This window comes from Triturus cristatus, chromosome 2_2, assembly GCF_964204655.1.
Source record: "Triturus cristatus chromosome 2_2, aTriCri1.1, whole genome shotgun sequence".
NCBI lineage: Eukaryota > Metazoa > Chordata > Amphibia > Caudata > Salamandridae > Triturus > Triturus cristatus.
In genome coordinates, this window is record NC_140582.1 from 927,905,879 (window position 1) to 927,922,186 (window position 16,308).

The following is a 16,308-nucleotide window of genomic DNA, read 5'->3' on the forward strand; positions in this document are numbered from 1 at the left end:
TCACTCTCACATATACTCACTTATATACACCAATAGTCACATCTACTGGTTTAAAACATATGTAGTTACTCATAAAGACACTATTGAGACAGTCATTCACTCACTAACACACCCATGCACACACTCATCCACCCATACAGTCCTGCACACATGCTGTCTTCAACACATACAAACAGTGAGTCACTCATTCATGCACCTATGCACTACGTAATACCCCCCACCGAACCATACAGACATCAGACACTCATACTGATACTCAAAAAATCAACTAATAACCGATATAGACACTCATGTAGCTACTCACCAACCCATGCAGCCACTTATACACAAAGTGAGAGACTGATACAGATATTTACATATTTAAACATTACTCACTAAGATACACTTAATCAGTCAGTAATACAATCAATTTTTCAAAAACAAATCATCCATTTAGACATTTATATACCCATTTATTCTTCCATCGACCTTGAGATATACATATATAAAACATATATCATTTTCAGAAAAACACACATTCACTGGATGATGTCATCAGTGATGTCATTTGAGATGTCATCAGTGATGTCATGAGGGATGTCACTGACCATGTCATGAGTGATGTAATATGTGACGTCATCAGCAGTGCATTGCGGGCGCGCGAGTTAAAGTTAGCTGAACTAACTATAACGGGAGAATTTCTATGGTTTTGTACGAGTGAAAAGTCCAGCTAACTATATCGCCCCTGAAACCTATGGTTTTTTCAGTGAATATATATATATATATATATATTCACTGAAAAAACCATAGGTTTCACACACGTTATAGTTACGAATTAGCATTTAAAAACCTTGCAAATTCACTTAAAAAAACCATAGGTTTCACACATGTTATAGTTAGCTGGACATTTCACTCGTAAAAAAACAATGAAATTCCCCCGTTATAGTTAGTGCAGGCAACTATAACTCACGCGACCGCAATCCTCTGCTGATGACGTCAGATATTACATCACTGTATTTAGACACTTATTTACCCATATCTTCTTCCATTAATCTTTAGCTACACATATATTACAAATATTTATTTTTCATGAAGACACATATGTCATCAGTGATGTAATATCTGACATCATCAGCAGAGGATTGCGGTCGCGTGAGTTATAGTTGCCTGCACTAACTATAACGGGGGAATTTCATTGGTTTTTTACGAGTGAAATGTCCAGCTAACTATAACATGTGTGAAACCTATGGTTTTTTAAGTGAATTTGCAAGGTTTTTTAAATGCTAATTTGTAACTATAACGTGTGTGAAACCTATGGTTTTTTCAGTGAATTTGTACGGTTTTTTAAATGCTAAGTTATGTATTTATTAATTTTTATTTTTTCAGGTTTTTTCACCGTGCGCACGGTGGGCGCACGGTGCTGCGGGCGCTCGGTGCGGTTCGCAGTGCGTGCCATGCGCGCGCAGTACGCGCACCTCGCGATTTTTAACAAAAAAAAAATAGTTTTTTTCTCCCTTGGGGGTCCTTCTGTGACCCCCTGACCAAGGCTAGGGGGTCAGGAACTGTCCACTCTGCCCCCTTTTCACGTTCTCCACCTTTTTTTTTCACCCCCTCAGACTGCGAGAGACAAAATGGCGGCCGACACTTCCTGGTTTCGACTGATTGGAATGTTTACCGACATCTAACAACCAATCAGAATTGCGCTCGCGCACGGCAGGGTGCGTGCACAGTGCGCGCACGGTGCGCGCGTATAGATATTGATATGCTTTTAAATGCTATTTTCTCAGGAAATACTGAACAGATTTACACCAGACCTGCAAAAGGCACTTCCTTGACCTTACGGTTACCCCTCTGCCAAATTTCACGTAATTCTGTTCAGCCGTTCGGACTGTAGCTGCGACTAAAGGTCCTATGGAAAAATGCATGGGGAAAACGCGTTTTGGGACCCCCCCTTTTTCTCGGCCCCCGCTTGACGAATCACCCCAAGACCTTCAGGGTAGGAGCTGAACGGAGCGCCCCATTTGTTTTGAAAATTTCGCGAGGATTCGTCAACCGGCGCCAAAGTTATTCAAAATCGAATTTTGAGATTTCCTATGGAAACTAAGTTGTAACTATAACTATCTACTGGCGACCGGTCCACCGCAGAAACGCCTCTAGGTCATCCTCTTGGAATAAAAACCTTTCTTTGATAAATTAGGGTAGCGCAGTGGTGTTTGGGTAGTGTAGGGTGTCATGCTGGGGGTAGTGTCTTAGGGTTTAGCGTAGTACAGTGGTGTTTGGGTAGTGTAGGGGGTCACGCTGGGGGCAGTGTTTTAGGGTTTAGGATACCGCAGTGATGTTTGCGTAGTGTAGAGGGTCGTGCTGGGGGTAGTGTTTTAGGGTTTAGGGTACCGCAGTGATGTTTGGATAGTGTAGGGTGTCGTGGTGGGGTAGTGTTTTAGGGTTTAGGGTAGCGCAGTGGTGTTTGGGTAGTGTAGGGGATCGTGCTGGGGATAGTGTTTTAGGGTTTAGGGTACTGCAGTGATGTTTGGGTACTGTAGGGTTTCGTGCTGGGGTTAGTGTTTTAGGGTTAAGGGTAGCCCACAAGTGTTTGGGTAGCATGGGATGTCGTGCTGGGGGTAGTGTTTTAGGGTTTAGGGTAGTGCAGTGGTGTTTGGGAAGTGTAGGGGGTCGTGCTGTGGGTAGATTTAGGGTTTACGTTAGGTCAGTAGTGTTTGGGTAGTATTGGGGTTGTGCTGGGGGTAGATTTAGGGTTTAGGGTAGTGCAGTGGTCTTTGGGTAGTGTTTAGGGGTTTGTGCTGGGGTAGTGTTTTACAGCTTAAGGTAGTGCAGTGGTGTTTGTGTAGTGTAGGGGGTCCTGCTGAGGCTAGTGTTTTAGGGTTTAGGGTAGTGCAGTGGTGTCTGTGTAGTGTTGGGGGTAGTGTATTAGGGTTTAGGGTAGTGCAGTGGTCTTTGGGTAGTGTTTAGGGGTTTGTGCTGGGGTAGTGTTTTACAGCTTAGGGTAGTGCAGTGGTGTTTGTGTAGTGTAGGGGGTCCTGCTGAGGCTAGTGTTTTAGGGTTTAGGGTAGTGCAGTGGTGTTGGTGTAGTGTAGGGGGTCGTGCTCAGGGAAGTGTTTTAGGGTTAAGGGTAGTTTAGTGGTGTTTGTGTAGTATATGGGGTCGTGTTTTATTGTTTAGTGTAGTGCAGTGGTGTTTGGGTAATGTAGTGGGTCGTGCTGGGGTTGATTTATTGTTTAGAGTAGTGCAGTGGTGTTTGGGTAGTGTAGGGGGTCGTGCTGGGGTAGTGTTTTAGGATTAAGGGTAATGCAGTGGTGTTTGTGTATTGTAGGGGGTCGTGCTGGCGCAGTGTTTTGGGGTTTAGGGTAGCGCAGTTGTGTTTGGGTAATGTTGGGGGTCGTGCTGGGGGTAGTGTTTTAGTGTTTAGGGTAGCGCAGTGGTGTTTGGGTAATGTAGGGGGCGTGCTGGGGGTGGTGTGTTAGGGTCATTGGAAGCGCAGTGGTGTTTGGGTAGAGTAGGGAGTCGTGCTTGTGGTAGTGTTTTACGGTTTAGGGTAGCGCATTGGTGTTTTGGTAGTGTAGGGGGTTGTGCAGTGGGTAGTGTTTTAGGGTTTAGGGTACCGCTTTTATATTTGGGTAGTGTAGGGTGTAGTGCTGGGGGTAGTGTTTTAGGGTTTAGGGTCACGCAGTGGTGTTTGGGTAATGTAGAGAGTCTTTCTGGGGGTTGTGTTTTAGGGTTTAGGGTAGCGCAGTGGTGTTTGGGTAGTGTAGGGGGGCATGCTAGGGGTGGTGTTTTATGGTTTTGGGTAGCGCAGTGGTGTTTGGGCAGTGTAGGGGGTCGTGCTGGGAGTGGTGTTTTGGTGTTTTGGGTAGCGCAGTGGTGTTTGGGTAGTGTAGGGGGTCGTGCTGGGGTAGTTTTTTAGGGTTAAGGGTAGTTTAATGGTGTTTGTGTAGTGTAGGGAGTCGTGCTGGGGTAGTGTTTTTGGGTTTAGGGTAGCGCAGTGGTGTTTGGGTAATGTAGGGGGTCGTGCTGGGGGTAGTGTTTTAGGGTTTAGGGTAGCGCAGTGGTGTTTGGGTAATGTAGGGGGCGTGCTGGGGGTGATGTGTTAGGGTCTTGGGTAGCGCAGTGGTGTTTTGGTAGTGTAGGGAGTCATGCTGGTGGTAGTGTTTTACGGTTTAGGGTAGCGCATTGGTGTTTGCGTAGTGTAGGGGGTTGTGCTGGGGGTAGTGTTTTAGGGTTTAGGGTACCGCTTTGATATTTGGGTAGTGTAGGGTGTCGTGCTGGGGGTAGTGTTTTAGGGGTTAGGGTAGCGCAGTGGTGTTAGGGTAATGTAGGGTGTCATGCTGGGGGTGGTGTTTTATGGTTTTGGGTAGTGCAGTGGTGTTTGTGTATTGTAGGGGGTCGTGCTGGGGCAGTGTTTTTGGGATTAGGGTAGCGCAGTTGTGTTTGGGTAATGTAGGGGGTCGTGCTGGGGGTAGTTTTTTAGTGTTTAGGGTAGCGCAGTGGTGTTTGGGTAATGTAGGGGGCGTGCTGGGGGTGGTGTGTTAGGGTCATTGGAAGCGCAGTGGTGTTTGGGTAGAGTAGGGAGTCGTGCTTGTGGTAGTGTTATACGGTTTAGGGTAGCGCATTGGTGTTTGGGTAGTGTAGGGGGTTGTGCAGGGGGTAGTGTTTTAGGGTTTAGGGTACCGCTTTTATATTTGGGTAGTGTAGGGTGTAGTGCTGGGGGTAGTGTTTTAGGGTTTAGGGTCACGCAGTGGTGTTTGGGTAATGTAGAGAGTCTTTCTGGGGGTAGTGTTTTAGGGTTTAGGGTAGCGCAGTGGTGTTTGGGTAGTGTAGGGGGGCATGCTAGGGGTGGTGTTTTATGGTTTTGGGTAGCGCAGTGGTGTTTGGGCAGTGTAGGGGGTCGTGCTGGGAGTGGTGTTTTGGTGTTTTGGGTAGCGCAGTGGTGTTTGGGTAGTGTAGGGGGTCGTGCTGGGGTAGTGTTTTAGGGTTAAGGGTAGTTTAATGGTGTTTGTGTAGTGTAGGGGGTCGTGCTGGGGTAGTGTTTTTGGGTTTAGGGTAGCGCAGTGGTGTTTGGGTAATGTAGGGGGTCGTGCTGGGGGTAGTGTTTTAGGGTTTAGGGTAGCGCAGTGGTGTTTGGGTAATGTAGGGGGCGTGCTGGGGGTGGTGTGTTAGGGTCTTGGGTAGCGCAGTGGTGTTTCGGTAGTGTAGGGAGTCATGCTGGTGGTAGTGTTTTACGGTTTAGGGTAGCGCATTGGTGTTTGCGTAGTGTAGGGGGTTGTGCTGGGGGTAGTGTTTTAGGGTTTAGGGTACCGCTTTGATATTTGGGTAGTGTAGGGTGTCGTGCTGGGGGTAGTGTTTTAGGGGATAGGGTAGCGCAGTGGTGTTAGGGTAATGTAGGGTGTCATGCTGGGGGTGGTGTTTTATGGTTTTGGGTAGCGCAGTGGTGTTTGGGCAGTGTAGGGGGTCATGCTGGGAGTGGTGTTTTGGTGTTTTGGGTAGCGCAGTGGTGTTTGGGTAGTGTAGGGGGTTGTGCTGGGGTAGTGTTTTAGGGTTAAGCGTAGTTTAATGGTGTTTGTGTAGTGTAGGGGGTCGTGCTGGGGTAGTGTTTTTGGGTTTAGGGTAGCGCAGTGGTGTTTGGGTAATGTAGGGGTTCGTGCTGGGGGTAGTGTTTTAGGGTTTAGGGTAGCGCAGTGGTGTTTGGGTAATGTAGGGGGCGTGCTGGGGGTGATGTGTTAGGGTCTTGGGTAGCGCAGTGGTGTTTCGGTAGTGTAGGGAGTCATGCTGGTGGTAGTGTTTTACGGTTTAGGGTAGCGTATTGGTGTTTGCGTAGTGTAGGGGATTGTGCTGGGGGTCGTGTTTTAGGGTTTAGGGTACCGCTTTGATATTTGGGTAGTGTAGGGTGTCGTGCTGGGGTAGTGTTTTAGGGGTTAGGGTAGCACAGTGGTGTTTGGGTAATGTAGGGTGTCATGCTGGGGGTAGTGCTTAAGGGTTTAGGGTAGCGCATTGGTGTTTGCGTAGTGTAGGGGGTTGTGCTGGGGGTAGTCCTTTAGGGTTTAGGGTACCGCTTTGATATTTGGGTAGTGTAGGGTGTCGTGCTGGGGGTAGTGTTTTAGGGGTTAGGTTAGCGCAGTGGTGTTTGGGTAGTGTAGGGGGTCATGCTGGGGGCAGTGTTTTAGGGTTTAGGGTATCGCAGTGATGTTTGGGTAGTGTAGGGTGTTGTGGTGGGGGAGTGTTTTAGGGTTTAGGGTAGCGCAGTGGTGTTTGGGTAATGTAGGGGGTGATGCTGGGTGTAGTGTTTTAGGGTTTAGGGTACTGCAGTGATGTTTGGGTAGTGTAGGGTGTCGTGCTGGGGGCAGTGTTTTAGGGTTTAGGATAGTGCGGTGGTGTTTGGGTAGTCTAGGGGGTCGTGCTGGGGTAGATTTTGGTTTTAGGTTAGGTCAATGGTGTTTGGATAGTTTAGGGGGTCGTGCTGGGGGTAGAATGAGGGTTTAGGATAGTGCAGTGGTCTTTGGGTAGTGTTTAGGGGTTCGTTCTGGGGTAGTGTTTTACAGTTTAGGGTAGTGCAGTGGTGTTTGTGTAGTGTAGGGGATCGTGCTGAGGGTAGTGCTTTAGGGTTTAGGGTAGTGCAGTGGTGTCTGTGTAGTGTATGGGGTCGTGTTTTAGGGTTTAGGGTAGTGCAGTGGTGTTTGGGTAGTGTAGGGGGTCGTTCTGGGGTAGTGTTTTAGGGTTAAGGGTAGTTTAGTGGTGTTTGTGTAGTGTAGGGGGTCATGCTGGGGTAGTGTTTTTGGGTTTAGGGTAGCGCAGTGGTGTTTGTGTAATGTAGGGGGTTGTGCTGGGGGTAGTGTTTAAGGGTTTAGGGTAGTGCAGTGGTGTTTGGGTAAAGGAGGGGTGCGTGCTGGGGGTGGTGTTTTAGGGTCTTGGGTACCGCAGTGGTGTTGGGCAGTGTAGGGGGTCGTGCTGGGGGTGGTGATTTGGGGTTTTGGGTAGCGCAGTAGTGTTTGGGTAGTGTAGGGTGTCGTGCTGGTGGTAGTGTTTTACGGTTTAGGGTAACGCATTGGTGTTTGGGTAGTGTAGGGTGTTGTGCTGGGGGTAGTGTTTTAGGGTTTAGGGTACCGCTTTGATGTTTGGATTGTGTAGGGTGTTGTGGTGGGGGTAGTGTTTTAGGGTTTAGGGTAGCGCAGTGGTGTTTGGGTAGCGTAAGGGGGCATGCTGGGGGTGGTGTTTTAGGGTTTTGGTAGCGCAGTGGTGTTTGGGTAGTGTAGGGGGTCATGCTGGGGGTGGTGTTTTGGGGTTTTTGTGTAGTGCAGTGGTGTTTGAGTAGTGTGGGGTGTGGTGCTGGTGGTAGTGTTTTTGGGTTTAGGTTAGCGCATTGGTGTTCGGGTAGAGTAGGGGGTCGTACTGGGGGTAGTGTTTTAGGGTAGCGCAGTGGTGTTTGAGTAGTGTAGGGTGTCATGCTGGGGGTAGTGATTTAGGGTTTAGCATAGTACAGTGGTGTTTGGGTGGTGTAGGGGGTCATACTGGGGGCAGTGTTTCAGGGTTTAGTGTACCGCTGTGATGTTTGCGTAGTGTAGAGGGTCGTGCTGGGGGTAGTGTTTTAGGGTTTTGGGTACCGCAGTGATGTTTGGATAGTGTAGAGTGTCGTGGTGGGGTAGTGTTTTAGGGTTTAGGGTAGCGCAGTGGTGTTTGGGTAGTGTAGGGGGTCATGCTGTGGATAGTGTTTTAGGGTTTAGGGTACTGCAGTGATGTTTGGGTAGTGTAGAGTGTCGTGCTGGGGTTTGTGTTTTAGGGTTAAGGGTAGCCCACATGTGTTTGGGTAGTATAGGATGTCGTGCTGGGGGTAGTGTTTTAGGGTTCAGGGTAGTGCAGTGGTGTTTGGGTAGTGTAGGGGGTCGTGCTGTGGGTAGATTTAGGGTTTATGTTAGATCAGTAGTGTTTGTGAAGTGTTGGGGTTCGTGCTGGGGTAGATTTAGGGTTTAGGGTAGTGCAGTGGTGACTGGGTAGTGTTTAGGAGTTTGTGCTGGGGTAGGGTTTTACAGTTTAGGGTAGTGCAGTTGTGTTTGCGTAGTGTAGGGGGTCCTGCTGAGGCTAGTGTTTTAGGGTTTAGGGCAGTGCAGTGGTGTCTGTGTAGTGTAGGGGTAGTATAATAGGGTTTAGGGTAGTGCAGGGATGTTTGTGTAGTGTAGGGGGTCGTGCTGGGGGAAGTGTTTTAGGGTTTAGGGCAGTGCAGTGGTGTTTGGGCAGTGTAGGGGGTCGTGCTGGGGTAGTGTTTTAGGGTTAAGGGTAGTGCAGTGGTGTCTGTGTAGTGTAGGGGGTCGTGCTGGGGTAGTGTTTTTGGGTTTAGGGTAGCGTAGTGGTGTTTGGGTAATGTAGGGGGTCGTGCTGGGGGTAGTGTTTTTGGGTTAGGGTAGCGCAGTGGTGTTTGGGTAATGTAGGGGGCGTGCTGGGGGTGATGTGTTAGGGTCTTGGTTAGCGCAGTGGTGTTTGGGTAGTGTAGGGAGTCATGTTGGTGGTAATGTTTTACGGTTTAGGGTAGCGCATTGGTGTTTGCGTAGTGTAGGGGGTTGTGCTGGGGGTAGTGTTTTAGGGTTTAGGGTACCGCTTTGACATTTGGGTAGTGTAGGGTGTTGTGCTGGGGGTAGTGTTTTAGGGTTTAGGGTAGCGCAGTGGTGTTTGGGTAAAGTAGGGGGTCTTGCTGGGGGTAGTGTTTTAGGGTTTAGGGTAGCGCAGTGGTTTTTGGGTAGTGTAAAGGGCGTCCTGGGGGTGATGTTTTGGGGTTTTGGATAGCGCAGTGGTGTTTGGGTAGTGTAGGGTGTCGTGCTGGTGGTTGTGTTTTAGGGTTTAGGTTAGCGCATTGGTGTTTGGGTAGTGTACGGGGTCGTGCTGGGGGTAGTGTTTTAGGGTTTAGGGTAGTGCAGTGGTGTTTGAGTGGTGTAGGGGTCGTGCTGGGGGTAGTGTTTAGGGTATTGGGTAGTGCAGTGGTTTTTCGGTAGTGTAGGGGGTCGTGCTGGGGTAGTGTTTTAGGGTTTAGGGTAGCGCAGTGGTGTTTGGGTAGTGTAGGGGGTCGTGCTGTGGTAGATTTTGGTTTTAGGTTAGGTCAATGGTGTTTGGGTCGTGTAGGGGGTCGTGCTGGGGGTAGATTTAGGGTTTATGATAGTGCAGTGGTCTTTAGGTAGTGTTTAGGGGTTCGTTCTGGGGTAGTGTTTTACAGTTTAGGGTAGTGCAGTGGTGTTTGTGTACTGTAGGGGGTCGTGCTGAGGGTAGTGTTTTAGTGTTTAGGGTAGTGCAGTGGTGTCTGTGTAGTGTATGGGGTCGTTTTGTAGGGTTTAGGGTAGTGCAGTGGTGTTTGGGTAGTGTAGGGGGTCGTGCTGGGGTAGTGTTTTAGGGTTAAGGGTAGTTTAGTGGTGTTTGTGTAGTGTAGGGGGTCGTGCTGGGGTAGTGTTTTTGGGTTTAGGGTAGCGCAGTGGTGTTTGGGTAATGTAGGTGTGCGTGCTGGGGGTGTTGTTTTAGGGTCTTGGGTAGCGCAGTGGTGTTTGGGTAGTGTAGGGGGTCGTGCTGGGGGTGCTGTTTTGGGGTTTTGGGTAGCGCAGTAGTGCTTGGGTAGTGTAGGGTGTCGCGCTGGTGGTAGTGTTTTACAGTTTAGGGTAATGCATTGGTGTTTGGGTAGTGTAGGGGGTAGTGTTTTAGGGTTTAGGGTACCGCTTTGATGTTTGGGTTGTGTAGGGTGTTGTGGTGGGGGCAGTGTTTTAGGGTTTAGGGTAGCGCAGTGGTGTTTGGGTAATGTAGGGGGTCTTGCTGGGGGTAGTGTTTAGGGTTTAGGGTAGCGCAGTGGTGTTTGGGTAGCGTAAGGGGGTATGCTGGGGGTGGTGTTTTAGGGTTTTGGTAGCGCAGTGGTGTTTGGGTAGTGTAGGGGGTCATGCTGGGGGTGGTGTTCTGGTGTTTTGGGTAGTGCAGTGGTATTTGAGTGGTGTAGGGTGTGGTGCTGGTGGTAGTGTTTTTGGGTTTAGGTTAGCGAATTGGTGTTCGGGTAGTGTAGGGGGTCATGCTGGGGGTAGTGTTTTAGGGTAGCACAGTGGTGTTTGGGTAGTATAGGGTGTCATGCTGGGGGTAGTTTTTTAGGGTTTAGCATAGTACAGTGGTGTTTGGGTAGTGTAGGGGGTCATGCTGGGGGCAGTGTTTTAGGGTTTAGGGTACCGCAGTGATGTTTGCGTAGTGTAGAGGGTCGTGCTGGGGGTAGTGTTTTAGGGTTTAGGTTACCGCAGTGATGTTTGGATAGTGTAGGGTGTCGTGGTGGGGTAGTGTTTTAGGGTTTAGGCTAGCACAGGGGTGTTTGGGTAGTGTAGGGGATCGTGCTGGGGATAGTGTTTTAGGGTTTATGGTTCTGCAGTGATGTTTGGGTAGTGTAGGGTGTCATGCTGGGGTTAGTGTTTTAGGGTTAAGGGTAGCCCACATGTGTTTGGGTGATATAGGATGTCATGCTGGGGGTAGTGTTTTTGGGTTTAGGGTAGTGCAGTGGTGTTTGGGTAGTGTTGGGGGTCGTGCTGGGGGTAGATTTAGGGTTTAGGGTAGTGCAGTGGTCTTTGTGTAGTGTTTAGGGTTTTGTGCTGGGGTAGTGTTTTACAGTTTAGGGTACTGCAGTGGTGTTTGTGTAGTGTAGGGGGTCCTGCTGAAGCTAGTGTTTTAGGGTTTAGGGTAGTACAGTGGTGTCTGTGTAGTGTAGGGGTAGTGTATTAGTGTTTAGGGTAGTGCAGTGGTGTTTGTGTAGTGTAGGGGGTCGTGCTGGGGGAAGTGTTTTAGGGTTAAGGGTAGTTTAGTGGTGTTAGTGTAGTATATGGGGTCGTGTTTTAGGGTTTAAGGTGGTGCAGTGGTGTTTGGGTAGTGTAGGGGTTCGTGCTGGGGTTTGATTTATTGTTTAGAGTAGTGCAGTGGTATTTGGGTAGTGTAGGGGGTCGTTCTGGGGTAGTGTTTTAGGGTTAAGGATAGTGCAGTGGTGTTTGTGTAGTGTAGGTGGTCGTTCTTGGGTAGTGTATTTGGGTTTAGGGTAGCGCAGTGGTGTTTGGGTAGTGTAGGAGGTTGTGCTGGGGGTGGTGTTTTAGGGTTTAGGATACCGCTTTGATATTTGGGTAGTGTAGGGTGTCGTGCTGGGGGTAGTGTTTTAGTGTTTAGGGTAGCGCAGTGGTGTTTGGGCAGGGTAGGGGGTCGTGCTGAGAGTGGTGTTTTGGTGTTTTGGGTAGCGCAGTGGTGTTTGGGTAGTGTAGGGTGTCATGCTGGTGGTAGTCTTTTAGGGTTTAGGTTAGCGCATTGGTGTTTGGGTAGTGTACGGGGTCGTGCTGGGGGTAGTGTTTTAGGGTTTAGGGTAGCGCAGTGGTGTTTGAGTAGTGTAGGGGGTCGTGCTGGGGTAGTGTTTTAGGGTTTGGGGTAGCGAAGTGGTGTTTGGATAGTGTAGGGGGTCATGCTGGGGGTAGTGTTTTAGGGTTTAGGTAGCGCAGTTGTGTTTGGGTAGTGTAGGGGGTCATGCTGGGGGTAGCGTTTTAGGGTTTAGGGTAGTGCAGTGATGTTTGTTTAGTGCAGGGGGTCATGCTGGGGGTATTGTTTTAGGGTTTAGGGTAGTGTAGTGCTGTTTGGGTAGTATAGGGAGCCGTGTTGGGGTGGATTTAGGGTTTAGGGTGGTGCAGTGGTGTTTGTTTAGTGTAGGGGTCATGCTGGGGGTAGTGGTTTAGGGTTTAGGGTAGTGCAGTGGTGTTTGGATAGTGTAGGGGGTCATGCTGGGGGTAGATTTAGGGTTTAGGTACTGTAGTGGTGTTTGTGTATTGTAGGGGGTCATGCTGAGGGTAGTGTTTTAGGGTAGTGCAGTAGTGTTTGTGTAGTGTAGGGGGTCGTGCTGGGGGTAGTGCTTTAGGGTTTAGAGTAGTGGAGTTGTGTTTGTGTAGTGTAGGAGGTAGTGTTTTAGGGTTTAGGGTTGTGCAGTGGTGTTTGTGTAGTATAGGGGGTTATGCTGGGGGTTGTGTTTTCGGGTGTAGGGTAGTGCAGTGGTGGTTTTGTAGTGTAGGGGGTCATGTTTTAGGGTTTATGGAAGTGCAGTGGTTTTTTGGTAGTGTAGGGGGTCTTGCTGGGGGTAGTGTTTTAGGGTATAGGGTAGTGCAGTGGCGTTTGGGTATTGTAGGGGGTCGTGCTGGGGATAGATTTAGGGTTTAGGGGAATGCAGTGGTGTTTGTGTAGTGTAGGGGGTAGTACTGGGGGTAGTGTTTTAGGGTTTATGGTAGTGCAGTTGAGTTTGTGTAGTGTAGGGGGTCATGTTTTGGGGTTGAGGGTAGTGCAGTGGTGTTTGGGTAGTGTAGGGGGTCGTGTTTTAGGGTTGAGGGCAGTGCAGTGGTATTTGGGTAGTGTAGGGGGTCATGCTGGGGATAGATTTAGGGTTTAGGGTAGTGCAGTGGTGTTCGGGTACTGTAGGTGGTCATGCTGGGGGTAGTGGTTTAGAGTTTATGGTAGTGCAGTGGTGTTTGGGTAGTGTAGGCGGTCGTGCTGGGGGTAGTGTTTTAGGGTTTAGGATAGCGCAGTTGTGTATGGGTAGTGTAGGAGGTCGAGCTGGGGGTAGTGTTTTAGGGTTTAGGGTAGCGCAGTGGTGTTTGGGTAGTGTAGAGGGTCGTGCTGGGAGTAGTGTTTTAGGGTTTAGGGTAGCGCAGTGGTGTTTGGGTAGTGTAGGGGGTCGTGCTGGGGGTAGTGTTCTAGGGTTTAGGGTAGTGCAGTTGTGTTTGTGTAGTGTAGGAGGTAGTATTTTAGGGTTTAGGGTTGTGCAGTGGTGTTTGTGTAGTATAGGGGGTTATGCTGGGGGTTGTGTTTTCGGGTTTAGGGTAGTGCAGTGGTGTTTGTGTAGTGTAGGGGGTCATGTTTTAGGGTTTATGGTAGTGCAGTGGTTTTTTGGTAGTGTAGGGGGTCTTGCTGGGGGTAGTGTTTTAGGGTATATGGTAGTGCAGTGGCATTTGGGTATTGTAGGGGGTCGTGCTGAGGGTAGTGTTTTAGGGTTTAGGGTAGTGCAGTGGTGTCTGTGCAGTGTATGGGGTCGTTTTGTAGGGTTTAGGGTAGTGCAGTGGTGTTTGGGTAGTATAGGGGGTCGTGCTGGGGTAGTGTTTTAGGGTTAAGGGTAGTTTAGTGGTGTTTGTGTAGTGTAGGGGGTCGTGCTGGGGTAGTGTTTTTGGGTTTAGGGTAGCGCAGTGGTGTTTGGGTAATGTAGGGGTGCGTGCTGGGGGTGTTGTTTTAGGGTCTTGGGTAGCGCAGTGGTGTTTGGGTAGGGTAGGGGGTCGTGCTGGGGGTGCTGTTTTGGGGTTTTGGGTAGCGCAGTGGTGTTTGGGTAGTGTAGGGTGTCGTGCTGGTGGTAGTGTTTTACAGTTTAGGGTAATGCATTGGTGTTTGGGTAGTGTAGGGGGTAGTGTTTTAGGGTTTAGGGTACCGCTTTGATGTTTGGGTTGTGTAGGGTGTTGTGGTGGGGGCAGTGTTTTAGGGTTTAGGGTAGCGCAGTGGTGTTTGGGTAATGTAGGGGGTCTTGCTGGGGGTAGTGTTAAGGGATTAGGGTAGCGCAGTGGTGTTTGGGTAGCATAAGGGGGTATGCTGGGGGTGGTGTTTTAGGGTTTTGGTAGCGCAGTGGTGTTTGGGTAGTGTAGGGGGTCATGCTGGGGGTGGTGTTTTGGTGTTTTGGGTAGTGCAGTGGTATTTGAGTGGTGTAGGGTGTGGTGCTGGTGGTAGTGTTTTTGGGTTTAGGTTAGCGAATTGGTGTTCGGGTAGTGTAGGGGGTCGTGCTGGGGGTGGTGTTTTAGGGTAGCGCAGTGGTGTTTGGGTAGTATAGGGTGTCATGCTGGGGGTAGTTTTTTAGGGTTTAGCGTAGTACAGTGGTGTTTGGGTAGTGTAGGGGGTCATGCTGGGGGCAGTGTTTTAGGGTTTAGGGTACCGCAGTGATGTTTGCGTAGTGTAGAGGGTCGTGCTGGGGGTAGTGTTTTAGGGTTTAGGTTACCGCAGTGATGTTTGGATAGTGTAGGGTGTCGTGGTGGGGTAGTGTTTTAGGGTTTAGACTAGCGCAGTGGTGTTTGGGTAGTGTAGGGGATCGTGCTGGGGATAGTGTTTTAGGGTTTAGGGTACTGCAGTGATGTTTGGGTAGTGTAGGGTGTCATGCTGGGGTTAGTGTTTTAGGGTTAAGGGTAGCCCACATGTGTTTGGGTGGTATAGGATGTCATGCTGGGGGTAGTGTTTTTGGGTTTAGGGTAGTGCAGTGGTGTTTGGGTAGTGTAGGGGGTCGTGCTGGGGGTAGATTTAAGGCTTACGTTAGGTCAGTAGTGTTTGGGTAGTGTTGGGGGTCGTGCTGGGGGTAGATTTAGGGTTTAGGGTAGTGCAGTGGTCTTTGTGTAGTGTTTAGGGTTTTGTGCTGGGGTAATGTTTTACAGTTTAGGGTACTGCAGTGGTGTTTGTGTAGTGTAGGGGGTCCTGCTGAGGCTAGTGTTTTAGGGTTTAGGGTAGTGCAGTGGTGTTTGTGTAGTGTAGGGGGTCGTGCTGAGGGAAGCGTTTTAGGGTTAAGGGTAGTTTAGTGGTGTTAGTGTAGTATATGGGGTCGTGTTTTAGGGTTTAGGGTGGTGCAGTGGTGTTTGGGTAGTGTAGGGGTTCGTGCTGGGGTTTGATTTATTGTTTAGAGTAGTGCAGTGGTATTTGGGTAGTGTAGGGGGTCGTGCTGGGGTAGTGTTTTAGGGTTAAGGGTAGTGCAGTGGTGTTTGTGTAGTGTAGGTCGTCGTGCTTGGGTAGTGTATTTGGGTTTCAGGTAGTGCAGTGGTGTTTGGGTAGTGTAGGAGGTTGTGCTGGGGGTGGTGTTTTAGGGTTTAGGGTACCGCTTTGATATTTGGGTAGTGTAGGGTGTCGTGCTGGGGATAGTGCTTTAGTGTTTAGGGTAGCGCAGTGGTGTTTGGGCAGGGTAGGGGGTCGTGCTGAGAGTGGTGTTTTGGTGTTTTGGGTAGCGCAGTGGTGTTTGGGTAGTGTAGGGTGTCATGCTGGTGGTAGTCTTTTAGGGTTTAGGTTAGAGCATTGGTGTTTGGGTAGTGTACGAGGTCGTGCTGGGGGTAGTGTTTTAGGGTTTAGGGTAGCGCAGTGGTGTTTGAGTAGTGTAGGGGGTCGTGCTGGGGGTAGTGTTTTAGGGTTTGGGGTAGCGAAGTGGTGATTGGATAGTGTAGGGGGTCATGCTGGGGGTAGTGTTTTAGGGTTTAGGTAGCGCAGTTGTGTTTGGGTAGTGTAGGGGGTCATGCTGGGGGTAGTGTTTTAGGGTTTAGGGTAGTGCAGTAGTGTTTGGGTAGTGTAGAAGGTCATGCTGGGGGTAGTGTTTTAGGGTTTAGGGTAGTGCAGTGATGTTTGTTTAGTGCAGGGGGTCATGCTGGGGGTATTGTTTTGAGGGTTTAGGGTAGTGTAGTGCTGTTTGGGTAGTATAGGGAGCCGTGTTGGGGTGGATTGAGGGTTTAGGGTGGTGCAGTGGTGTTTGTTTAGTGTAGGGGGTCGTGCTGGGGGTAGTGGTTTAGGGTTTAGGGTAGTGCAGTGGTGTTTGGGTAGTGTAGGGGGTCATGCTGGGGGTAGATTTAGGGTTTAGGTACTGTAGTGGTGTTTGTGTTTTGTAGGGGGTCGTGCTGAGGGTAGTGTTTTAGGGTAGTGCAGTAGTGTTTGTGTAGTGTTGGGGGTCGTGCTGGGGATAGTGCTTTAGGGTTTAGAGTAGTGGAGTTGTGTTTGTGTAGTGTAGGAGGTAGTGTTTTAGGGTTTAGGGTTGTGCAGTGGTGTTTGTGTAGTATAGGGGGTTATGCTGGGGGTTGTGTTTTCGGGTGTAGGGTAGTGCAGTGGTGGTTGTGTAGTGTAGGGGGTCATGTTTTAGGGTTTATGGAAGTGCAGTGGTTTTTTGGTAGTGTAGGGGGTCTTGCTGGGGGTAGTGTTTTAGGGTATAGGGTAGTGCAGTGGCGTTTGGGTATTTTAGGGGGTCGTGCTGGGGATAGATTTAGGGTTTAGGGGAATGCAGTGGTGTTTGTGTAGTGTAGGGGGTAGTACTGGGGGTAGTGTTTTAGGGTTTATGGTAGTGCAGTGGAGTTTGTGTAGTGTAGGGGGTCATGTTTTGGGGTTGAGGGTAGTGCAGTGGTGTTTGGGTAGTGTAGGGGTCATGTTTTAGGGTTGAGGGCAGTGCAGTGGTATTTGGGTAGTGTAGGGGGTCATGCTGGGGGTAGATTTAGGGTTTAGGGTAGTGCAGTGGTGTTCGGGTACTGTAGGTGGTCATGCTGGGGGTAGTGGTTTAGAGTTTATGGTAGTGCAGTGGTGTTTGGGTAG

The 16,308-nt window shown here is 49.5% G+C and overlaps 1 protein-coding gene across 1 annotated transcript in view; it reads left to right on the forward strand.

The window, feature by feature from the left end:
• Positions 1-16,308, forward strand: part of LGI2 (leucine rich repeat LGI family member 2) — a 292,999-nt gene that overhangs the window by 50,473 nt on the left and 226,218 nt on the right. The gene's annotated exons all lie outside the window — the stretch shown is intronic.